This window comes from Coregonus clupeaformis, chromosome 19 (genome assembly GCF_020615455.1).
Source record: "Coregonus clupeaformis isolate EN_2021a chromosome 19, ASM2061545v1, whole genome shotgun sequence".
Classification (NCBI taxonomy): Eukaryota; Metazoa; Chordata; class Actinopteri; order Salmoniformes; family Salmonidae; genus Coregonus; species Coregonus clupeaformis.
The window spans coordinates 976,051-1,002,572 of record NC_059210.1 but is presented as its reverse complement, the minus strand read 5'-3'; the positions used below and the strand labels follow the sequence as shown (position 1 = coordinate 1,002,572).

The window sequence follows — 26,522 nt, the reverse complement described above, 5'->3', positions numbered from 1 at the left end:
AAAGTGACCAAAACATCAGCCAGGAAGCATAGGAACTGAGAAGTGGTCTGTGGTCACCTGAAAAACCTGTCCTTTATTGGGGGTGTCTTGCTAATTGCCTATATTTTCCACCTGTTGTCTATTCCATTTGCACAACAGCATGTGAAATGTATTGTCAATCAGTGTTGCTTCCTAAGTGGACAGTTTGATTTCACAGAAGTGTGATTGACTTGGAGTTACATTGTGTTGTGTAAGTGTTCCCTTAATTTTTTTGGGCAGTGTATATATATAAATATATATATATATATATATATATATATATATATATATAACACACACACTCAGCAAAAAAAGAAATGTCCTGTCATTGTCAACTGCGTTTATTTTCAGCAAACTTAACATAAATATTTGTATGACCATAACAAGATTCAACAACTGAGACATAAACTGAACAAGTTCCACCGACATGTGACTAACAGAAATTGAATAATGTGTCCCTGAACAAAGGGGGGGGGGGGCAAAAAAAAAGTAACAGTCAGTATCTGATGTGGCCACCAGCTGCATTAAGTACAGCAGTGCATCTCCTCCTCATGGACTGCACCAGATTTGCCAGTTCTTGCTGTGAGATGTTACCCCACTCTTCCACCAAGGCACCTGCAAGTTCCCGGACATTTCTGGGGGGAATGGCCCCGGCCCTAGCCCTCACCCTCCGATCCAACAGGTCCCAGACGTGCTCAATGGGATTGAGATCCGGGCTCGTCGCTGGCCATGGCAGAACACTAACATTCCTGTCTTGCAAGAAATCACACACAAAACAAGCAGTATGGCTGGTGGCATTGTCATGCTGGAGGGTCATGTCAGGATGAGTTGCAGGAAGGGTACCACATAAGGGAGGAGGATGTCTTCCCTGTAACGCACAGCGTTGAGACCGCCCCAGACCATGACGGACCCTCCACCTCCAAATCGATCCCGCTCCAGAGTACAGGCCTCGGTGTAACGTTCATTCCATCGACGATAAACGCAAATCCAACCATCACCCTTGGTGAGACAAAACCGCAACTCGTCAGTGAAGAGCACTTTTTGCCAGTCCTGTCTGGTCCAGCGACGGTGGGTTTGTGCCCATAGGCGACGTTGTTGCCGGTGATGTCTGGTGAGGATCTGCCTTACTATAGAGGCGAAGGAAACACACACCTATTTAGGCGAGGTGCTGGCTAATGGAGTAGAACACTTGAAAAAGAAAAGGAAAGCCGCACACTCTAGTAGCTCAGATGCAATAATTTAATAACCTAATAACCAATGTTTCGACAGACAAGCTGTCTTCATCAGGGTATAATGACAAACACTGCGGGTCAAGAGTTTATATAGTGTCAAAGGACACACGCAGGTGTCTGTAATCATGGCCGGGTGTGGCCTAATAGCATTGGTTAATTCACAGATAAACAGAACATACAAAAAACATGGATAGCATACGATCATAGATACAACTTGGCTACATAGGCCCACAAACATTTACAATGAATAGCAAAATCACAATAATCACAAGAATGGCTTCAAATCAAAGTCTACGTTGAGACCGAAGGGAGCAAGGGTCTTTAAATTAAAGATCCAGGCAGCCTCTCGTTTTAACAATAAGTTGTCGAGGTCACCCCCTCTCCTAGGGAGGGTGAAATGTTCGATGCCGATATAACGTAGGGACAAAATCGAGTGGTTCGCTTCCTAAAAGTGGGCAGCGACTGGGTATGTCGAGTTTTTGCACCTAATGGTGCTCAGAGATTCGTACTTTTAATTCGCGCTTTGTTTTACCCACATAATGTTTACCACAAGGACAAGTTATAAGATAAATAACTGCCTTAGTGGAGCACGTAATAACACCTTTGATTGGGATCTGTTTCCCTGTTTGGGGGTGTTTAAAGGATCTACATTTGTAAGTGCCATTGCATTGAGCGCAGCCGTTACACTTGTAGTTTCCATCCGGTAGAGGCGCAAATAAACGTTGTGCAGGGATATTTAGGGGTGGTAAATCCGAGTTTACCAATTGATCTCTGAGGTTTCTGCCCGCGAGAACACAACCAATGGAGGGTCCGAAAACACATTACCAATACTGTCATCGGATCTTAGAATGTGCCAATGTTAGTGAACGATTCCCTTAATTTGTTCAGAGCACTTTGAATAGAGTGTAGTTAGAACGCAAGAATGCTTATTTTTGCGAGACTGTCCCTGAAAGAGGTCAAGTCTCGATTTGTTTTGAATTTTCTCAATGGCAGTATTAATCTGACCATTTTTGTACCCCCTCTCCTTGAATTTTCTTTGCGTCGCAGCCATATTTCGGTCGAAATCTGATTGTTTTTTACATATTCTTTTGATTCGACAGAATTGGCTGTAGGGCAAACTATTTTTCTAGGGAAGCGGGTGACAACTATCAGCCCTCAACAAACTGTTACGATCAGTAGGTTTCCTGTAAAGATCAGTGTACAGAACATTATCCTCACACAAAATCAGAAGATCAAGGAAACTGATTTGACGTGTGTCAGATTCCATAGTAAACCTCATGTGCTCAGAACAAGAGTTAAGAAAAGCATGGAATGCCTGGAGCTGTTTTAAATCACCCCTCCATAGAACAAAAATATAATCAATGTACCGTTTCCAAATAATAATGTTAGGCAAGAAAACATTTTTGAGAGGATTGAAAACTACTGTCAGAGTCAGTAGAAAGGCCTCTTTAGTATCCTAAGTTTTCATATTTGTGACCTTAATTGCCTACCGTCTGTATGCTGTTAGTGTCTTAAGGACCGTTCCACAGGTGCATGTTCATTAATGGTTTATGGTTCATTGAACAAGCATGGGAAACAGTGTTTAAACCCTTTACAATAAATATCTGTGAAGTTATTTGGAATTTTACAAATTATCTTTGAAAGACAGGGTCCTGGAAAAGGGACGTTTCTTTTTTTGCTGAGTTTACATTTCATTTTTATAAAATATATTTCCCTTTATTACTTTCCAACCCCACCACCCCTTCCCTAATTGGAGTAAACTAGTGAACAACAACGCATAGGCCTCTACTTCCAGCTTATACAGACTATATACATTTTATGGACACAGTCAATTTTACAATAATTCTATTTTATTTGTTTTTACTCCTGAACTTCCTCTACCCTCAACCTCTCCGATCATTATCATGATGTCCATCCGGTTTGCTTCTATATGCCATATCTTTCTAACTGTGCTCTTTCACAAAAGCGCTCAACCTATAACCTATATACTTATTATGGACACAGTATGCTTTACATTAGTTATCTTGTTATTAATGGTGGTTAGTTGTTATTAGTCCCATCCTTCAGCTCCATTCAACACCTCCCATCTATCTTTTAACACTATCCATATAGGATTTCTATTTGCCATATATATTTCAACTGTACTGTGATGTTTCACAAAAGTACTGAACCCTTCTATTCTCATTGCTTCTACAGATGGTAAATTGAAAATAAACATTTTTATTAAAAGTATTATTATATTATTGACTTTTCAGATCACCCCGTAGTACTATCTGCAGGGTTAGCTCCAGGTAAATATTGCAATTCTTCAGCCATTCCTGGACCTGTGACCAAAAACAAGCTACAAATGGACAGTACCAAAACAAATGATCTAATGATTCTGTCTCTTCACAGCAAAATCTGCAGAGCTGGGAAGATTGTATCCCCCATATAAATAACATTCTATTGGTAACAAGAATTTTGTATAATACATTTAAATTGAAAAATTATACGTTTTGAATCCGGCGTCGTTTTGCGTATCAGTTCATAAACACAATGCCATGGAATCGGTACGTCAAAAATCTCTTCCCAACTATTTTGCAATCTATATGGGACGGCTGTCAATCCTTTGGTCCTTAAATGAAACTGGTATACTTTTTTATTTATCACAATTTTCTTTAACCAATTATGGTCTTTAATGCAGGGCCGACAGACAAGTTCCTTACTTTTTCCCCCTTCCACTTTCCTCTTCCAATTTTGCAGTAATGCTGCAATTAGTTGGTTGTAATTTTGGGTAGAGCAGATATTTACATATGTTTTTGTTAGCTGCATGTGCGACATAACTCCACCAGTCCTACCTATGATATCATTTAAGAAGATTATACCTTTTAAAAATATTTTTTTTTAAATAATGGTTTTTTATCAATTACTATATTTGAGTTTAACAACAATATTTTTTTGAATTTGCAACCAACTTTCTTTGGCTTGTTTTAGAAATAGTGATATTTGGGAGATTATTTCCTTTTCAAATAACTGAAAGTGAGAGGTTGTAATCTGAATAAAGGGGAAAAGGCCATTCTTGAACATGAGGTGAGACAATCTTACTAATTTGCTAGACAACCAGTTCGGATTTAAGTATACCTTTTGTATGACTGAAACTTTTAGTGATGGGTCTAATGCTTTAATATTTAATAATTTCTGTCCTCCGAATTCATATTCATTATATAAATAGGCCCTTTTAATTTTGTCTGGCTTTCCGTTCCAAATCAAATGGAATCTTTTTTTCTCATATAATTTAAACAACTGTTCGCTAGGCGTAGGCAAGACCATAAGCAAATAGGTAAACTGGGATAATACTAAAGAGTTAATCAGGGTGATTTTTTTCACAAATAGACAGGTATTTACCTTTCCATGGTAGCAAGATCGTATCTATTTTTGCTAACTTTCTATTAACATTTATTGGAGTGAGATCATTTATTTCATTTGGGATATGTATTCCGAGTATATCCACATCACCATCAGACCATTTTATTGGTAAACTACATGGTAATATAACATTTTTTTTTTTTAGTGGTCCAGTACGTAATATAGTACATTTATCATAATTTGGTTGTAATCCAGAGAGGTTAGAAAATGTATCTAGATCCTCTATGAGGCTGTGAAGGGATTCAAGTTGTGGATTTAAAAGAAAACGTACAATGACACCTTTGTTTTTAAGCCCTGGATTTCTAATCCCTTGATATTATTGTTGGATCTGATTTTAAGAGCTAACATTTCAATGGCCATAATAAATAGATATGCCGATAGTGGACAACCTTGTTTAACTCCTCTTGACAGTTTAAAACTTTTGGAGAAATAGCCATTATTTACTATTTTACACCTAGGGTTACTATACATGATCTTAACCCATTTTGGAAGAGATTCTCCAAAATTGAAATGCTCCAGGCATTTATATATAAACTCCAGTTGTACTTTATCAAATGCCCTTTCAAAGTCTGCTATGAATAGCAGACCTGGTTTCCCAGATTATTTTTCAGTGTTCTATTGTTTCCAGTACTTGCTTTATATTATCTCCAATGTATCGTACATGTAAAAAACCTGTCTGATTAGAATGAATAATGTCCGACAATACCTTTTTAATTCTATGCGCTATACCAGGGGTGTCAAACTCATTTTAGCTCAGGGGCCACATGGAGGAAAATCTATTCCCAAGTGGGCCGGACCGGAAAAATCATGGTATATATAACTTAAAAACAACAACTTCAGATTGTTTTCTTTGTTTTAATACGATCAACATACAACATAAAGCTGGAGCCTGAGGACAGTGTGTCCAAAATAGTACAAGCACAACATCACTATTAATCATAAAACACGTCAAGTTTATTTGAAAATTCTAAAGAAAAAGAACACACAAACACACAATGCCTCAGTGATTAACAGAACTGTTTCACAGATCACAGAACTATATCAGGGTGTCATTTCTCAGGCAGAAATGTAGATAAAAATAATGAAATCCTGTTCCCCAAACAAGTGCAAGAACCACAGAGTCAAGAATAGGTTAAATATACAAATAAAATAAAATCAATTAAAAACAATAGCACATCAATATAAAAACATATAAACATAAAGCTGGAGCCTGAGGACAGTGTCCAAAAGCACAACATCACTATTAATCATAAAACACCTCAAGTTATTTGAAAGTTCTGAGGACAAAGAACACACAAACACACAATGCCTCAGTGATTAACAGAACTGTTTCACAGATCACAGAACTATATCAGGGTGTCATTTCTCAGGCAGAAATGTAGATAAAAATAATGAAATCCTGTTCCCCAAACAAGTGCAAGAACCACAGAGTCAAGAATAGGTTAAATATACAAATAAAATAAAATCAATTAAAAACAATAGCACATCAACATAAAAACATAAACATAAATCTGAAAGCGTTGCTCAAACTCCCGTAACAGTCCCGTTATTTTATCTTTGAACCGCTTCATGTATGCCACATGTTGGGTCGCGCACAAATTTTTCAGACAGGGGAAGTGAGCTGCATCACCACCGGCAAGTTGCGTCTCCCACAATGACAGCTTCAACCTGAAAGAACGTATGCTGTCATAATACTGCGTGACAACTTTGTTGCGCCCTTGCAGCTGTTCAGGTGCTCTAACATCTGCGGAATGAAATTCTAACACTGGTTTGCCCTTCTCTTCCATGAACTGTTCAATTTCTTCTCGTAAATCAAAGAAACGCCTCAGCACAGCACCTCGGCTTAACCATCTTACCTCAGTGTGGTATGGCAGGCCATAGATGTGGTCTTTCTCTCTGAGAAGGCTGTCAAACTGACGGTGATTCAGGCTTCTGGATCGGATGGAATTAACAGTTTGGATGACCACCTTCATGACGTTATCCATCTTTAATGACTTGCAACACAAAGCCTCCTGGTGCAAAATACAGTGAAAAGTCAAAAATCACGTCCTCCATTTGCAGATTGCACTTTCTCTCTGAACTTTGTCACAACGCCTGCTTTTTTCCCGATCATTGAGGGCGCACCATCTGTAGCCAGGCTGACAGCGCGGGACCAGTCCACTCCGACCCTATCCAGCGCGCCCGACGAGTGCGGTAAAAATATCAGCTGCTGTCGTTGTATCTGTCATCGGCACCAACTCCACGAACTCCTCGGTGACGGTCAATGTGTCATCAACTCCGCGGATGAAAATGGCCAGTTGTGCAACATCTGTAATGTCCGTGCTTTCATCAATTGCAACCAAAACGCAATAAATGACTTTACTTTTTGCTTCAACTGGCTGTCCAAATCCACTGAAAGATCGGAAATCCTGTCTGCAACTGTGTTTCTTGTCAGGCTGATATTTGCAAAAGCCTGCCGCTTTTCAGGGCACACAATCTCCGCTGCCTTCATCATGCATGTTTTTACAAATTCACCCTCACTAAATGGTTTTGAAGCCACTGCGATTTCATTAGCAATGAGGTAGCTAGCTTTCACTGCAGCGTCACTGATGTCTCGGCTGTGAGTAAACACAGACTGCTGTTTCTTCAGACCCGCCAACAGTTCATTCACCTTCTCTCATCTCCGCTGTCCTTGAAAGTTGTCATATTTGTCGGCATGAAGACTCACATAGTGGCGACGAAGGTTATATTCTTTCAGCACTGCAACATGCTCTGAACACACCAAACATACAGCTTTCCCATTCAATTCCGTGAATAAATAGGATGACCATTTTTCTTGGAACACACTGCGTCCACTTTTCTCTTTTTTGACAGAGACATATTGGGGCAATGAGGGTGCCAAAGCACATAATGTTAAAAGTAGAAGCCGTAATAAATATCGCGGGCAAAACAAAGTAGCTCATTGGCTGCACGTGCTTGACCTACTTGCTCTGCCCCGGTATAAACAGTTTGCTTGCTTAACACAATTGCTATTGCGCCATCCAGTGGACGGAATTGGAACAGCAGTTTATTTTATTGAAAAATTGCAGCGCATTTTTATACTTTACAATTTTATTTATTTATTTTTTATTTATTTATTTTAATCATCTCGCGGGCCGGATTAAACCCGTTTGCGGGCCTGATTCGGCCTGCGGGCCGGACATTTGACACCCCTGCGCTATACATTTTGCTAGAATTCTTGCATCACAACACTGAAGTGTAAGGGGCCTCCAATTTTTTAAATGGACTGGATCTTTATATTTCCCACTTGTATCCTGTTTCAGTAATAATGAAATCAGACCTTCTTCTTGAGTGTCTGATAATCTACCATTTACATAGGAGTGGTTAAAACATGCTAATAACAGTCCTCTGAGTATATCAAAAAAGGTTTCGTATACAGTGGGGGAAAAAAGTATTTAGTCAGCCACCAATTGTGCAAGTTCTCCCACTTAAAAAGATGAGAGAGGCCTGTAATTTTCATCATAGGTACACGTCAACTATGACAGACAAATTGAGAATTTTCTTTCCAGAAAATCACATTGTAGGATTTTTTATGAATTTATTTGCAAATTATGGTGGAAAATAAGTATTTGGTCACCTACAAACAAGCAAGATTTCTGGCTCTCACAGACCTGTAACTTCCCAAAGACACCGCCCGGGCAACGAAGGAGTGGCTTCGTAAGAAGCATTTCAAGGTCCTGGAGTGGCCTAGCCAGTCTCCAGATCTCAACCCCATAGAAAATCTTTGGAGGGAGTTGAAAGTCCGTGTTGCCCAGCGACAGCCCCAAAACATCACTGCTCTAGAGGAGATCTGCATGGAGGAATGGGCCAGAAAACGTTTGACCTGTGTCATTGCCAACAAAGGGTATATAACAAAGTATTGAGAAACTTTTGTTATTGACCAAATACATATTTTCCACCATAATTTGCAAATAAATTCATTAAAAATCCTACAATGTGATTTTCTGGAGAAAAAAATTCTCATTTTGTCTGTCATAGTTGACGTGTACCTATGATGAAAATTACAGGCCTCTCTCATCTTTTTAAGTGGGAGAACTTGCACAATTGGTGGCTGACTAAATACTTTTTTCCCCCCACTGTACATTTACATTTGACATTTTAGTCATTTAGCAGAAGCTCTTATCCAGAGCTACTTACAGTTAGTGAATGCATACATGTATTATTATTATTTTTTTTCCCATACTGGCCCCCCGTGGGAAACGAACCCACATCCCTGCCGGCCAAACCCTCCCCTAGTTCAAATGCTGTCACACCTCAGCTTCTCGACGCACTCCAACGCACTGCGGACCACTTTGACTCCAGTGTAAAGATCGTTTTCTTTTGCCTGGAGTAATTTGTTTGGAGGATCGAGAAGACTGAGGATTCTGTGCACCATGGTGGTCCGTCTCCGCCTTCAGCTGCCCTGTAGCCTCGAGTCTTACTTCTGTGTTGTTCAAACGCGTGCACTCGATGTCTGAGAGGAACTTCACAATGCTGTCACAACTTTTAACAACCACTGACACAGTAGCCAGGTGTCCCCTTCTCCTTTGGCCTTGTTTAGGTACTTTGACGACGGCAATTTCTGATATCCATCGTGGCAGTGACAGATTTGCTGGTTTCGAGTTAGCTAAATAGGCTAAGGCTAATAACACTAACATTTTTTACAGCTAGCTAAGAAGCTAACTAAACTCTGTAGTGGTGGGGCGTGAGGCAGAGTTCAGTGAAGCAGCTTCAATGGTAAATTTGACCCCGCCCTTATAAATAAAAATCAAATATTACAGGCGGAGGCATATCACGTTATTCACTTAGCCTACCACAGATGAGAAGCGTTTTTCCCCGCTCTTTATGGAAAGGAGTCATACCTAACCGCCCCAGTGGCTTTCCATAGCCCCCCTACACACACCGCGGTGCGCTCTGTCCATTGTGCTGACACAGCGCAGTGGAGATACAGATTTTGCGCCAACTTGTCAATCACAATCATTTGCAATTTTTATATAGGGACATAAAACCAAAACTGAAGTGGCACAAGTTTCACCTGAGGGGGCTAAGACCCCTTTTGCCCCCTCGTGGAGCCGGTCCGATCCTAACATGTGCACAGTGATGTGCCAAATCGGTGATTTAATACATTTTTATTAGGTAAGCATTAGAAAAAGCAGACTCAATATTTGCAGCCTTAGGTGGTAATATCTCTCTAGGAGTTGACCATCGTCAGTATTGTGAGATAATTCTAATGTTAAGGAAAGATTTGAATGGAGTAAGCTGATCCAAGAGCAGTGCTCCCTTTCTTTCGATCCTATAAGTATCGACACATGCGCCAACGACACACTTAGCGACCATTCTCTCTGCGTGGTGTTTTGGGAAATGCATGTTACATCTTCGGCCATTGTAGGAAAGATGCATCATTAAAACACTCATAAGCCTAAATTCCATTGCTATCGGGAAACTTGGCCCTGGACAGTACAATTCCCTTGACGTGCCACTTTAAAGTCCCCGTCTTGTGACTGTCGAATTTGTATAGCACCTCATCACACATAACACGGCACTGCTATCATCCTCTTTTACCACTTCACCAAATCTTTCTAAACATTAGACTACTGTTCTGGCCCTCCCTTCTATTTATTTTAAACTCTCCATTTCACAGCATTTCTCTTATTGAATTAAACTCCGACATTGTCCTTTTTGCCTCAGTGGATCGACTTTAAGCATTTGGCATGTATTTGGCACGCTACAGTTAGGCTATAAAACTTAGGCTAAAGGCGTCTGCATGCTTCCCATCCGAAACAGTTCGAAACAGTTACTGCATATATTTACGCCACTTCGTCGGTGATTCACATTTTTTCACTTGAGAAATAGTACACCCAACATCTTAGTTAGATATAAAATTGTGCGAAGACCTCCGGCAACAATGTCAGAATTAATTACAGACTTCTTGAGTTATCTTAGATTAATTCAGACTATTTTGAGGAGGGACAAACAGTACTATTGCCGTTTTTTTAAAAGCTAAGGTCTTTTAAGGGAGTATGCGAGGCACAGACGTACACTTCGCCTAGCCGAGTTCTGCTAGGAATAAACCGAACCTAGTATGCAGATGCCTTTAGGTAACGCTAGATGAAAATAATGAAAGAAAAACCTAAATGTAGCCTACAGATATGAAATGCACAAGAAATATACTGTACATTCATGGATTTTTTTATGCATTGTTTTCTCTTTATTCAACCCGCCCTTCATCCACACAATATTTCATTATCCTAAACCCGCCCGCCCCGTGTTTATAACCGCGGGGACTGCGGGTTATGAACTAACCCATTCATCACTAAAGCCTCAGAAAGAAGGGCAGTGATTGGTAGATGGGCAACAATAACAAATCAGACGTTGAATATCTCTTTAAGCATGGTCAAGTTAATAATTATGCTGTGGGTGATGTATTAAACCACCCAGACACATCAAAGATACAGTCGTCATTCTGAACTGAGCTGCAGGGCAGGAAGGAAACTGCTCAGGAATGTCACCATGAGGCTATTAGTGATTTTAAAATAGCTATGGAGTTCAATGGCTGTGATGGGAGAAAACAGAGGATGGATCAACAACATTGTAGTGACTCCACAATATTAACCTAAATGACAGAGTGAAAAGAAGAATAAACATACAGAATAAAAAATATTCCAAAACATACATCCTGTATGCAACAAGGCACTAAAGTAATACTGCAAAAAAAAAACACAGCAAAGGAATACACTTTTTGGCCTAAATGTAAAGCCTTATGTTTGGGGCAAATCCAACACAACACATCACTGAGTAACTGACTCTTTATTTTCAAGCATGGTGGTGGCTGCATCGTGGTATGGGTATGCTTGACATCGGCAAAGACTGGGGAGTTTTTCAGGATAAAAAGGTAGCGGGATGGAGCTAAGCAGGCAAAATCCTAGAGGAAAACCTACTATAGTCTGCTTTACCAGACACTGGGAGAGGAGTTCACCTTTCAGAAAGACAATAACCTACAACACAAGGCCAAATCTACACTGGAGTTGTTTACCAAGAAGACAGTGAACGTGGCCAAGTTTCAGTTGTAATTATTTTATTTCTTTATGTATTATTATAATTTAATTTTTTTAGGGGGTAGATCAGCTTTAATATTGCAGATAGATTGTAGCTTCCATCAATGTAATTGTCTGCATCACATCCAATCACCCATATATTTTTGGGTAAAGAAATGATCAGTCTATAATTTTAATGGTAGGTTTATTTGAACAGTGAGACAGAATAACAACAAAAAAATCCAGAAAAACGTATGTCAAAAATGTTATAAATTGATTTGCATTTTAATGAGGGAAATAAGTATTTGACCCCCTCTCAATCAGAAAGATTTCTGGCTCCCAGGTGTCTTTTATACAGGTAACGAGCAGATTTTTTTATACAGTTTGTTACCTGTATAAAAGACACCTGTCCACAGAAGCAATCAATCAATCAGATTCCAAACTCTCCACCATGGCCAAGACAAAGAGCTCTCCAAGGATGTCAGGGACAAGATTGTAGACCTACACAAGGCTGGAATGGCTTACAAGACCATCGCCAAGCAGCTTGGTGAGAAGGTGACAACAGTTGGTGCGATTATTCGCAAATGGAAGAAACACAAAATAACTGTCAATCTCCCTCGGCCTGGGGCTCCATGCAAGATCTCACCTCGGGGAGTTGCAATGATCATGAGAACGGTGAGGAATCAGCCCAGAACTACACGGGAGGATCTTGTCAATGATCTCAAGGCAGCTGGGACTATAGTCACCAAGAAAACAATTGGTAACACATTACGCCGTGAAGGACTGAAATCCTGCAGTGCCCGCAAGGTCCCCCTGCTCAAGAAAGCACATATACAGGCCCTTCTGAAGTTTGCCAATGAACATCTGAATGATTCAGAGGAGAACTGGGTGAAAGTGTTGTGGTCAGATGAGACCAAAATCGAGCTCTTTGGCATCAACTCAACTCGCCGTGTTTGGAGGAGGAGCAATGCTGCCTATGACCCCAAGAACACCATCCCCACCGTCAAACATGGAGGTGGAAACTTTGGGGGTGTTTTTCTGCTAAGGGGACAGGACAACTTCACCACATCAAAGGGACAATGGACGGGGCCACGTACCATCAAATCTTGGGTGAGAACCTCCTTCCCTCAGCCAGGGCATTGAAAATGGGTCGTGGATGGTTATTCCAGCATGACAATGACCCAAAACACACGGCCAAGGCAACAAAGGAGTGGCTCAAGAAGAAGCACATTAAGGTCCTGGAGTGGCCTAGCCAGTCTCCAGACCTTAATCCCATAGAAAATCTGTGGAGGGAGCTGAAGGTTCGAGTTGCCAAACGTTAGCCTCAAAACCTTAATGACTTGGAGAAGATCTGCAAAGAGGAGTGGAACAAAATCCCTCCTGAGATGTGTGCAAACCTGGTGGCCAACTACAAGAATGTCTGACCTCTGTGATTGCCAGCAGGGGTTTTGCCACCAAGTACTAAGTCATGTTTTGCAGAGGGGTCAAATACTTATTTCCCTCATTAAAATGCAAATCAATTTATAACATTTTTGACATGTGTTTATCTGGATTTTTTTGTTGTTATTCTGTCTCTCACTTTTCAAATAAACCTACCATTAAAATTATAGACTGATCATGTCTTTGTCAGTGGGCAAACTTACAAAATCAGCAGGGGATCAAATACTTTTTTCCCCTCACTGTACATACACATATAAATACATAAATATATACATACATATGCGTCCTTAAAAAAATATAAAATAAATCCTTTATTACTTTCTTACCCTACCACCCCTCCCCTAAGTGGAGTAAACAAGTGAACAACAACGCTTAGGCCTCTACTTCCAGCTTATACATACTATATACATTTTATGGACACAGTCTATTTTACAATAGTTCTATTTTGTTTGTTTTTACTCCTGTCCTTCCTCTACCCTCAGCCTCTCCGATCATTACCATGATGTCCATCCGGTTTGCTTCTATATGCCATATCTTTCAAACTGTGCTCTTTAACAAAAGTTCTTAACCTATAACCTATATACGTCTTACGGACACAGTATGTTTTACATTAGTTATCTTGTTATTAATGGTTTTTAGTTGTTATTAGTCCCAACCTTCAGCTCCATTCAACCCCTCCCATCTATTTCTTAACACCATCCATATTGGATTTCTAATTGCCATATATTTTTCAACTGTGCTGTGATGTTTCACAAAAGTTCTGAACCTTTCTATTCTCATTGTTTCTACAGATTGTAAATTAAAAATCATTTTTTTGCTAAAAGTATTATTATATTATTTATCGACTGACTATGACTTTTCAGATCACCTAGTAGTGCTATCTGCAGGGTTAGCTCCAGGTAAATATTGCAATTCTTCAGCCATTCCTGGACCTGTGACCAAAAACAAGCTACAAATTGACAGTACCAAAACAAATGATCTAATGATTCTGTCTCTTAACAGCAAAATTTGCAAAGCTGGGAAGGTTGTATCCCCCATATAAATAACATTATATTGTTTGCAAGAAATTTGTATAATAATGTAAATTGAAAAATTATAAGTTTTGAATCTGGCGTCGTTTTGCGTATCAGTTCATAAACCTTGTGCCATGGAATCGGTACGTCAAAAATCTCTTGCCAACTATTTTGCAATCTATATGGCACGGCTGTACATTTTGGAATCCTTAAATGAAACTGTTATACTTTTTTATTTATCACAATTTTCATTAAACAATTATGGTCTTTAATGCAGGGCCGACAGACAAGTTCCTTACTTTTTCCCCCTTCCACTTTCCTCTTCCATTTTTGCAGTAATGCTGCAATTAGTTGGTTGTAATTTTGGGTAGAGCAGACATTTCCATATGTTTTTGTTAGCTGCATGTGCGACATAACTCCACCAGTCCTACCTATGATATAATTTACGAAGATTATACCTTTTTGCATTTTTATTTTATGTTATGTTTTATTTATCAATTAGTATATTTGAGTTTAACCACAACATTTGTTATATTATTTGTTCTGTCCTTTCTGGTGGATTAAATTGAAATTGCAACCAACTTTCTATGGCTTGTTTTAGAAAGAGCAATATTTGGGAGATGCTTTCCTTTTCAAATAACTGAAAGTGAGAGGTTGTAATCTGAATAAAGGGAAAAAGGCCATTCTTGAGCATTGGGTGAGACATTCTTACTAATTTGCTAGAGAACCAGTTCGGATTTAAGTATAACTTTTGTATGACTGAAGCTTTTAGTGAGAGGTCTAATGCTTTAATATTTAATCATTTCTACTCACCGAATTCATATTCATTATACAAATAGGCCCGTTTAATTTTGTCTGGCTTGCTGTTCCAAATTAAATGGAATCTTTTTTTATCATATAATTGAAAAAACTGTTCGTTAGGTGTAGGCAAGACCATAAGGAAATAGGTAAACTGGGATATCACTAAAGAGTTAATCAGGGGGATTTTTCCACAAATAGACAGGTATTTACCTCTCCATGGTAGCAAGATCTTATCTATTTTTGCTAACTTTCTATAAAAAATGTATTGGAGTGAGATCATTTATTTATTTCGGGATATGTATACCGAGTATATCCACATCACCATCAGACCATTTTATTGGTAAACTACACGGTAATGTAAAAGTTGTATTTTTTAGTGATCCAATACATAATATAGTACACATATCATAATTTGGTTGTAATCCAGAGAGGTTAGAAAAATTATCTAGATCCTCTATGAAGCTGTGGGGATCCAAGTTGTGGATTTAAAAGAAAACATGAATCATGTAAAAAACCTGTCTGATTAGAATGAATAATGTCCGACAATACCTTTTTAATTCTATGCGCTATACATTTTGCTAGAATTTTTGCATCACAACACTGAAGTGTAAGGGGACTCAAAAAATTTTTATGGACTGGATCTTTATATTTCCCACTTGTATCCTGTTTCAGTAATAATGAAATCAGGCCTTCTTGTTGAGTGTCTGATAATCTACCATTTACATAGGAGTGGTTAAAACATGCTATTAACGGTCCTCTGAGTATATCAAAAAAGGTTTGGTATAACTCAACTGGAATGCCATCCAGCCCTGGAGTTTTCCCGGACTTAAAGGCTTTAATTGCATCAAGAAGTTCCTCCTCTGTAATTTGGCTTTCACATGAATCTTTCTGTACGGCTGTTATTTTTACATTAGCGATATAATTTTTTCCCCATACAATTAGCTTCGGTTAGAGGAGATGGAGGAGACTGAAATGAAAACATGTGCTTAAAGTACTTTGCTTCCTCTTTCAAAATATAATTTGTTGAATCATGGGTGACTCCGTCATTTGTAACCAGTTTCAGTAAATTATTTTTGGTAGCATTTCTATGTTGAAGATTAAAAAAAGAATTTGGTGCATTTTTCCCCATATTCCATTCATATTTTTTATAATATATTACACTTGATCTTTCTTGAATAAGTTCCTCCATTTCTTTTTGTTTTTCCTCTAACTTATTCTGAGCCTCTATGGTACAGTTTTTATTGCTATCTATCTGTTCTGTTAGACCTTCTATTTCCTTTGTTAGTATGGACTCTTTTGACCTAAATTGCTTTTGTTTTAGAGATGGGTACTGAATTGCATGGCCTCTAAAAGGCACATTTAAAAGTGTCCCATACAATAAGGGGATTTGCTGTACCCATGTTATGAAGTAAAAATGCAGTTATAAATTCATCTGTCCTAGTTAAAAACAAGTTATCACCCAATAAGCTTTGATAAAATTTCCAATATCCTCGCCCACGTGGAAATTCAGTAAGAGTCATGTATATGCCAATTATCTGATGGTCCAACCGCATTCTGTCCCCTATCAACAATTGTTAAACTTTTGATGACTAGCTTGATTGAGCCTCCGCCATGTATATCTCACTAAGTCACGATATTTAAGCCTCCATATATCCACTAGTTCCAATATATCCATGATTTCATTATTTCCTTAAGAGCATGAGGGTGATAGTTTGTAGTGGGATTTCCTTTATGGTCCATTGAGGTATTTAAAACAGTATTATAATCTCCCACCATAATAATAGAGTCTTGTATTGCTTGCAGGGTTGATAATTTATTATATATATTTTCAAAGAATCATTATTTGGTCCGTAAAGGTTAATGAGCCATATCTGTTTATGGTCCAATAACATATTTAAAATCATCCATCTACAGTGCCTTGCAAAAGCATTCATCCCCCCTTGGCGTATTTCCTATTTTGTTGCATTACAACCTATAATTTAAATTGATTTTTATTTGGATTTCATGTAATGGACATACACAAAATAGTCCAAATTGGTGAAGTGAAATGAAAAAAATAACTTGTTTCAAAAAATTATACAAAATAAATAACGGAAAAGTGGATTTTTTCACACTCAGGGTCTTCTAAGTCAGCTAGGAGGATGTTAATTTCTCAATGAAGTATTGCTTTTTTTGAAAACACAATAAAAACGGGAAAAGGATTAAATTAGGAATATTATATAATTCATCTATTAAATCGCACATAGGGCTGTAAGTAGGTGACAGCAAATACAGTGGGGAAAAAAAGTATTTAGTCAGCCACCAATTGTGCAAGTTCTCCCACTTAAAAAGATGAGAGAGGCCTGTAATTTTCATCATAGGTACACGTCAACTATGACAGACAAAATGAGAAAAAAAATCCAGAAAAATCACATTGTAGGATTTTTAATGAATTTATTTGCAAATTATGGTGGAAAATAAGTATTTGGTCAATAACAAAAGTTTCTCAATACTTTGTTATATACCCTTTGTTGGCAATGACACAGGTCAAACGTTTTCTGTAAGTCTTCACAAGGTTTTCACACACTGTTGCTGGTATTTTGGCCCATTCCTCCATGCAGATCTCCTCTAGAGCAGTGATGTTTTGGGGCTGTCGCTGGGCAACACAGACTTTCAACTCCCTCCAAAGATTTTCTATGGGGTTGAGATCTGGAGACTGGCTAGGCCACTCCAGGACCTTGAAATGCTTCTTACGAAGCCACTCCTTCGTTGCCCAGGCGGTGTGTTTGGGATCATTGTCATGCTGAAAGACCCAGCCACGTTTCATCTTCAATGCCCTTGCTGATGGAAGGAGGTTTTCACTCAAAATCTCACGATACATGGCCCCATTCATTCTTTCCTTTACACGGATCAGTCATCCTGGTCCCTTTGCAGAAAAACAGCTCCCAAAGCATGATGTTTCCACCCCCATGCTTCACAGTAGGTATGGTGTTCTTTGGATGCAACTCAGCATTCTTTGTCCTCCAAACACGACGAGTTGAGTTTTTACCAAAAAGTTATATTTTGGTTTCATCTGACAAATTCTCCCAATCCTCTTCTGGATCATCCAAATGCATTTTAGCAAACTTCAGACGGGCCTGGACATGTACTGGCTTAAGCAGGGGGACACGTCTGTCACTGCAGGATTTGAGTCCCTGGCGGCGTAGTGTGTTACTGATGGTAGGCTTTGTTACTTTGGTCCCAGCTCTCTGCAGGTCATTCACTAGGTCCCCCGTGTGGTTCTGGGATTTTTGCTCACCATTCTTGTGATCATTTTGACCCCCACGGGGTGAGATCTTGCGTGGAGCCTCAGATCGAGGGGAGATTATCAGTGGTCTTGTATGTCTTCCATTTCCTAATAATTGCTCCCACAGTTGATTTCTTCAAACCAAGCTGCTTACCTATTGCAGATTCAGTCTTCCCAGCCTGGTGCAGGTCTACAATTTTGTTTCTGGTGTCCTTTGACAGCTCTTTGGTCTTGGCCATAGTGGAGTTTGGAGTGTGACTGTTTGAGGTTGTGGACAGGTGTCTTTTATACTGATAACAAGTTCAAACAGGTGCCATTAATACAGGTAACGAGTGGAGGACAGAGGAGCCTCTTAAAGAAGAAGTTACAGGTCTGTGAGAGCCAGAAATCTTGCTTGTTTGCAGGTGACCAAATACTTATTTTCCACCATAATTTGCAAATAAATTCATAAAAAATCCTACAATGTGATTTTCTGGATTATTTTTTTTGAATTTGTCTGTCATAGTTGACGTGTACCTATGATGAAAATTACAGGCCTCTCTCATCTTTTTAAGTGGGAGAACTTGCACAATTGGTGGCTGACTAAATACTTTTTTTCCCCACTGTAGGTACACGTCAACTATGACAGACAAAATGAGGAAAAAAAAATCCAGAAAATCACATTGTAGGATCTTTAATGAATTTATTTGCAAATTATGGTGGAAAATAAGTATTTGGTCAATAACAAAAGTTTCTCAATACTTTGTTATATACCCTTTGTTGGCAATGACACAGGTCAAACGTTTTCTGTAAGTCTTCACAAGGTTTTCACACACTGTTGCTGGTATTTTGGCCCATTCCACCATGCAGATCTCCTCTAGAGCAGTGATGTTTTGGGGCTGTCGCTGGGCAACACGGACTTTCAACTCCCTCCAAAGATTTTCTATGGGGTTGAGATCTGGAGACTGGCTAGGCCACTCCAGGACCTTGAAATGCTTCTTACGAAGCCACTCCTTCGTTGCCCAGGCAGTGTGTTTGGGATCATTGTCATGCTGAAAGACCCAGCCACGTTTCATCTTCAATGCCCTTGCTGATGGAAGGAGGTTTTCACTCAAAATCTCACGATACATGGCCCCATTCATTCTTTCCTTTACACGGATCAGTCGTCCTGGTCCCTTTGCAGAAAAACAGCCCCAAAGCATGATGTTTCCACCCCCATGCTTCACAGTAGGTATGGTGTTCTTTGGATGCAACTCACATTCTTTGTCCTCCAAACACGACGTTGTTGAGTTTTTACCAAAAAGTTATATTTTGGTTTCATCTGACCATATGACATTCTCCCAATCCTCTTCTGGATCATCCAAATGCACTCTAGCAAACTTCAGACGGGCCTGGACATGTACTGGCTTAAGCAGAGGGACACGTCTGGCACTGCAGGATTTGAGTCCCTGGCGTTGTAGTGTGTTACTAATGGTAGGCTTTGTTACTTTGGTCCCAGCTCTCTGCAGGTCATTCACTAGGTCCCCCCGTGTGGTTCTGGGATTTTTGCTCACCGTTCTTGTGATCATTTTGACCCCACGGGGTGAGATCTTGCGTGGAGCCCCAGATCGAGGGAGATTATCAGTGGTCTTGTATGTCTTCCATTTCCTAATAATTGCTCCCACAGTTGATTTCTTCAAACCAAGCTGCTTACCTATTGCAGATTCAGTCTTCCCAGCCTGGTGCAGGTCTACAATTGTGTTTCTGGTGTCCTTTGACAGCTCTTTGGTCTTGGCCATAGTGGAGTTTGGAGTGTGACTGTTTGAGGTTGTGGACAGGTGTCTTTTATACTGATAACAAGTTCAAACAGGTGCCATTAATACAGGTAACGAGTGGAGGACAGAGGAGCCTCTTAAAGAAGAAGTTAAAGGTCTGTGAGAGCCAGAAATCTTGCTTGTTTGTAGGTGACCAAATACTTATTTTCCACCATAATTTGCAAATAAATTCATTAAAAATCCTACAATGTGATTTTCTGGAATTCTTTTTCTCAATTTGTCTGTCATAGTTGACGTGTACCTATGATGAAAATGACAGGCCTCTCTCATCTTTTTAAGTGGGAGAACTTGCACAATTGGTGGCTGACTAAATACTTTTTTTCCCCACTGTATATCTGCACAATCTATGGTGTGACAAGCCAAAAACCTCAGCTTTGATTCTACAGTAAATTCAATTACAGGGCAGACCAAAATATTGAGCATTAAGTCTAAAATGGAATATCACACAATAGAACTTGATCCCATCGTCGAATAGAAATTCTGAATGTTCTTAAAACAGCAAAAACACACTGAGTGTACAAAACATTCTCTTTCCCTGACAGACTGACCAGGTGAACGCCATGATCCCTTATTGATGTCACTTGTTAAATCCACTTCAATCAGTGTAGATAAAGGGAGGAGACCGGTTAAAGAAGGATGTTTAAGCCTTGAAACAAATGAGAAATCGGTTGTGTATGTGTGCCATTCAGAGGGTTAATTGGCAAGACAAAATATTTAAGTGCCTTTGAACAGGGCATGGTAGTAGGTGCCAGGTGCAACGGTTTGTGTCAAGAACTGCAACGCTCCTGGTTATTTCATGATTAACAGTTTCCCGTGTATATCAAGAATTGTCCACCACCCAAAGGACATCCAGCCAACTTGACACAACTGCGGGAAGCATTTGGGTCAAACATTTTTTTTTTGTTGTCATTTAGCAGACACTCTTATCCAGAGGGACTTACAGTTAGTGAGTGCATACATTTTTCATACCGGCCCCCCGTGGGAAACGAACCCACAACCCTGGTGTTGCAAGCGCCATGCTCTACCAACTGAGCTACAGGGGACTACATTATGAATACACCTGACTTGTGTTTTCTCCCCCACCTTGGTCATTTATTTATTTTATTTTATTTAACTAGGCAAGTCAGTTAAGAACAAATTCTTATTTACAATGACGGCCTACACCGGCCAAACCCGGACGACGCTGGGCCAATTGTGCGCTGCCCTATGGGACCAATCATGGCCGGTTGTGATACAGCCTGGAATGGAACCAGGGGGTCTGTAGTGACGCCTCAAGCACTGAGATGCAGTGCCTTAGACCACTGCGCCACTCAGGAGCCCACATGGGCGAGCATCCCAGTGGAACGCTTGACACCTTGTAGAGTCCATGCCCCGACGAATTGAGGGCAAAAGGGAGTGCAACTCAATATTAGGAATGTTTTGTACACTCAGTATATTTTGACTACAGAGTAAACTCTCCTCAAAGGCAAATTCTTCCAGCTTCCACAATTACAGACAGTGGTTGCAAAAGGAAAGACACTGTGTAAACATTCCAATAGTGGATTTGAATGAATTCAACTAAGATTAATTCCATAATGTGGAATGGCAGATTGCTTCATATTAAAGGAATTGTGCAGGAAAAAGCTCTGCCAGCATTTTGAATTGCATTGTCGAGAAGGAATCTGCAAGTAAGCATTTCGTTGGATGGTGTTACCATCAGTATCCTGTACATCGACTAATAAAACTTGCAACTAGCCCCACCATTTGATGATGTCATAAGTATTTAGACACATTTCATGTATGTATTAAAGTTTAGTATTTGGGCCCATATTCCTAGAACACAATGACTACATCAAGCTTGTGAATCTACAAACTAGTTGGATACATTTGGTTGTGTTTCAGATTATATTGTGCCCAATAGGATCTGAATGGTGAATAATGTGTAATTTTGTAAGTAAGAATATAAGATATTTGTGAACACTTTTACATTAATGTGGATACTCCCATGATTATGGATAATCATTAATGAATGATGAGGAGTGAGAAAATTAGAGGAACAAAAATCATACCCCCCCCCAAAAAACTAAAAACAGAAGTATCTTATTTACTCAATTAGAAAGATAATGACACCCGTCATCATTCGCCATACAGTTCCTATTGGGCAAAACATAACCTGAAACAACCAAAACAAGCTATAAATGCATCCAACAAGTTTGTAGAGTCACACGCCTGATGTGGTCATTGTGTGCAAGGAATATGGGACCAAATACTAAACTTTTGACAACTTAACCCACTAAGTGATATGTGTCCAAATACTTATGACATTTTCAAATGGTGGGGAGACTAGACATATAAAGTGCTTTCATTTCTAAATGGTAAATCAGATATGTCTGAAAATACCCTAAAATAAAAGGTGACATTCTGTCATGTAACCTCCTATCAAACATTTGATCTCAAATCCCAAATTGTGGAGAATAGAGACACATTTAAAAATGTTGCATCACTGTCAAAATAAATATGTAGTAGAGTATAATTCAAACACCAAGATTACCCCAATTTTGACTGAAACTATTTAAAACTTACCTATTTCTTCATCAATGCTAAAAACTGGAGTCGATTCCAATCCACTGGTCCTTGTCTCTAAAATAAGATATGCAAAAAAGGATCAGACTTAAAAGGGGCATTCAGAAGTTGATACAGCCATTCTTTGACTTATATTAATGATATGTACCCATTGATTCTTGAAGATTATAACGTATTAATGCCTCATGAGTTTAGATCAACTGTCGTACTCCATTAGAACCAAAAATATAAGCTTCTTTTAGTCAAATGTTTGCAAACAAAGTAAATCTTTTTTAAAAAAACACTGTATAGCCTTAAAACATGGTTAAAACTGTTATTTAAATATCATTGATGTAAGTTCTTGCATCCATAGCTCTGTCTATAAATTGAAAGTGGTTTCATTTCCCCAACCCAATCACTCAGCTTTTTACCAAAACAGGGGAGGGTAGGGTGCTTTGTTATTGTTTCAACCAATTAAGGCTTTAATAAAAAAAAATTACAAGGTCACTGAATAACAAGGAATTGTATAGATTCATCTATTCAAATCGCTCATCAACACCTGATTCTTCCTCCTCAGTGACTGGCCCAAAAGTTTGCACTGGTCTGGCTCTTGATGTACTGTCCCTTGGAGCTGAAAAAAATATTCAAAATATTTGCTAGAGTTCTGACTCTCCTTTCATTAAATATTTATTTTATTTAGAGACAGACAAGAACAGTTAGAGACAGGGAAAGGTGGGATCACACTTGCATGTAATGTATTACGTGCTGTAGGTAGAGGGCACTAGACCGGCCTATTGCACGGCAACAAACGTTTGATATGCTATGATACAGTATGTTTGAAAGGAAAAAGTCATATCAGGGACGAATAAAATGAAACACCTAGACGGGATGAAAGTTACCAAGAGAAGTGGATGTAGTTCACTTCCTGGTTTGAGGAACAAGCTGTCCTCTCTCATCCATTTGTCTCCATCTGAACCTAATACCTGTAGGTTTGTCTTTTTCTTCTTATTTTCCTAAAAAGTGCATTTCAATTATCATGGCTACTAATAAAAGTATCTCACAAGCATGGCTTGCACACATACGGAGCACAAGCAATACCTTTATTTTCACATAAGGTAAAGTGATTTGTCAGCTGAGGAAAGGCACCTGCAGTAGACCCACGTTCTGGGTCACTCACACAGCTAACATGTGTAGATATTCACAAGGATGCTAACAAGTGTACCCTTGTGCCTCATGCTTAATATCATTGATGCCCGTGATCAGGTCATATCACTAAGTCTCCGTTTAAATTTACATTTGTGCCATGTGGCCTCTACTTTGACAAACAAATTGCAATGATAAATCATAACGCTGTGGTCCTGGGGGTGTGTTGGGAATATTTGTGCACGTATGGGAGTTATAGGGGTTATATTACCGGTTCTGGGTTGAGCTCCTTAGCCAGCCTTTTTGCATCGTTAATGGCCACTTCCATTTGGGCTTGTAGGTCCTTCTCTTGGATGAGCTCCTTAGCAAGCCATTCTGCCTTTTTAATAGCCTCATCCAGTTGGTCTTGGGGGTCCTCAGAGGCCATACCATCTCAAAAGAAACATAAAGAGACAACTTCCAATCCTAACACATTCCTTCACATAGTAACCTCCCCTGTCTATGAGAAGAAAAGCTGCATGTCATTGACACCGTGTGTGTTTACTTTGTCCTGCACATAACTAAATGTCTTCATCCTCCTCCACATGCAGACCGACTGATCTACAAATCACTTTTGCATAACAAATAAATACTTATTATTCTTGCAGATCAGTCAGTCTGTCACCATTTACCAACAATGCATTATTAGTCTTTCACTTTCTTTTTCATGTTGTTCTATAACATGTGTGCAACTCCAGTCCTTAAAGGCCACAGTGTCTGCAGGTTTTGGCTCCTCCCTTGTACATGATCAATCAATTTAGGTAATTGACTAGTTAGGACCTCCTCTCACCTGATTGTCTATGTCTTAACAGGATTTCATCAACTCCTTTATGTCCCTCCTAGAGTCCCTCTCTCCTTCTTCCAAGGAGAAGTCACAAGATGAATACAGATTGAGTAGCAATGTGTATTTCTTTGAAGATGCAAAGAGAAAAAAGGTGAATATACAGTTGAAGTCGGAAGTTTACATACACTTATGTTGGAGTCATTAAAACTCGTTTTTCAACCACTCCACAAATTTCTTGTTAACAAACTATAGTTTTGGCAAGTCGGTTAGGACATCTACTTTGTGCATGACACAAGTAATTTTTCCAACAATTGTTTACAGACAGATTATTTCATTTATAATTCACTGTATCACAATTCCAGTGGGTCAGAAGTTTACATACACTAAGTTGACTGTGCCTTTAAACAGCTTGGAAAATTCCAGAAAATGATGTCATGGCTTTAGAAGCTTCTGATAGGCTAATTGACATCATTTGAGTCAATTGGAGGTGTACCTGTGGATGTATTTCAAGGCCTATCTTCAAACTCAGTGCCCCTTGGGAGCAATTTCCAAACGGCTCAAGGTACCACATTCATCTGTACAAACAATGGTATGCAAGTATAAACACCACGGGACCACGCAGCCGTCATACCAAGATGGCGTAGCAGTGCGGTCGTGTATTCTGTTGTGTACTCATGTAAATAGCCAGTTTTTTTTGTTTTTTGTCTTTTTTTTCATATATATTTCTCTCTCTCACTTTCCATCCTTTAACTAAATATACTTTCCTACAACCTGCCTCACCCAATGTGGAACGGATTCTATTATTTCTTTATTTTTATCAAGAACATATGGCTGAAACTAGCCAGCTAGCCAGCTAACTAGCTACTTACTATTAGCCACCGTTAGCAGTCTTCACCACTGTCCATGGCCTGCACTACCTACCAGCCAGCTCTAGCCTGGACAATTATCGGCCAGTCTGCACAGCGTGATATCGACCCAGAGCATATTGGATTTTCTGCCGTTATCACTGAATCGCTAACACCGGATCATCGCAACTAGCTAGCTGCAACCGAATGGCTGTTGTTGGCTAATCACCACTGTCCCGACGCACCAGTTAGCCTCGAGCCAGGCCCATCTCCCGGCTATCTACCTCTCTGTCCACCGGACGGGACCTCCTAGTGTCGACACGGAGCCCCGCCGATCCATCATGACTGGTCTGCCGACGTAATCGTCTGATGTGGTTTCAACAGGCTTCCCGTTGCGACGACCACGAAGATCCATCTGCTAGCCCCGGCCCGCTAGCACGTGCAATCAACAGCCGTGCCTCCTGCTCGCCTGTGCTGTAGCAGCCTACGAACTGCTCCCGGACTTACCTATTGCTGTTCACTGGAACTTATGATCACTCAGCTACACAGCTGATGCCTGCTGGACTGTTCCTTTACATGGTACCCCATCCTGTTTATCTGTTTAGCCTTAGCCCAAACTTTCGTCGCCATTACCAGTTGTTGTCTTAGCCCTCTCGAATAACACCTGTAATTGCGTTATGCCTCTCTCCCATGTCAATATGCCTTGCCTATTGCTGTTCCAGTTAGTTTCTTATTATACAATTTCACTGTAGAGGCCCCAGTCCCACTCAACCAGCCTCAAAGAGCTCCTTTGTCCCACCCCCCATACACGTGGAGACCGGCTCAATCGGTACCTCCAGTGATGCTATCTCTTTCATCGTTACCCAATGCTTAGGTGTACCTCCACTGTACTCATATCCTTCCATATCCTTGTCTGTACATAATGCCCTGAATCTACTCTACAACGCCCGGAAATCTGCCCCTTTTATTCTCTGTACCCAACACACTAGAAGACCAGTTCTTAAAGCCTTTAGCCGTATCCTTACTCTATTCCTCCACTGATCCTCTGGTGATGTAGAGGTTAACCCAGGCCCTGTAGCCCCCTGTATCATTCCTACCTCCCAGGCACTATCATTTGTTGACTTCTGTAACCGTAAAAGCCTTGGTTTCTT

General features: G+C 39.7%; 1 long non-coding RNA gene across 3 annotated transcripts; it reads right to left on the bottom strand.

Moving 5' to 3' along the window:
• Positions 1–1,116: 1,116 nt before the first annotated feature.
• On the bottom strand, positions 1,117–24,648 carry LOC121554683. Of its 3 annotated transcripts, none has more exons than XR_005997750.2 (5): positions 24,533–24,648; positions 23,975–24,135; positions 23,120–23,191; positions 22,582–22,638; positions 1,117–1,145 (listed from the first exon to the last, which is right to left on the bottom strand). It is a non-coding gene; the product is annotated as an uncharacterized LOC121554683 (long non-coding RNA). The 3 variants fall into 3 exon arrangements; XR_006657071.1 differs by lacking the exon at positions 1,117–1,145 and adding an exon at positions 11,103–11,226; XR_005997749.2 differs by lacking the exons at positions 1,117–1,145; positions 22,582–22,638 and having other exon boundaries at positions 22,986–23,191.
• Between the last annotated feature and the right edge of the window lie 1,874 nt (positions 24,649–26,522).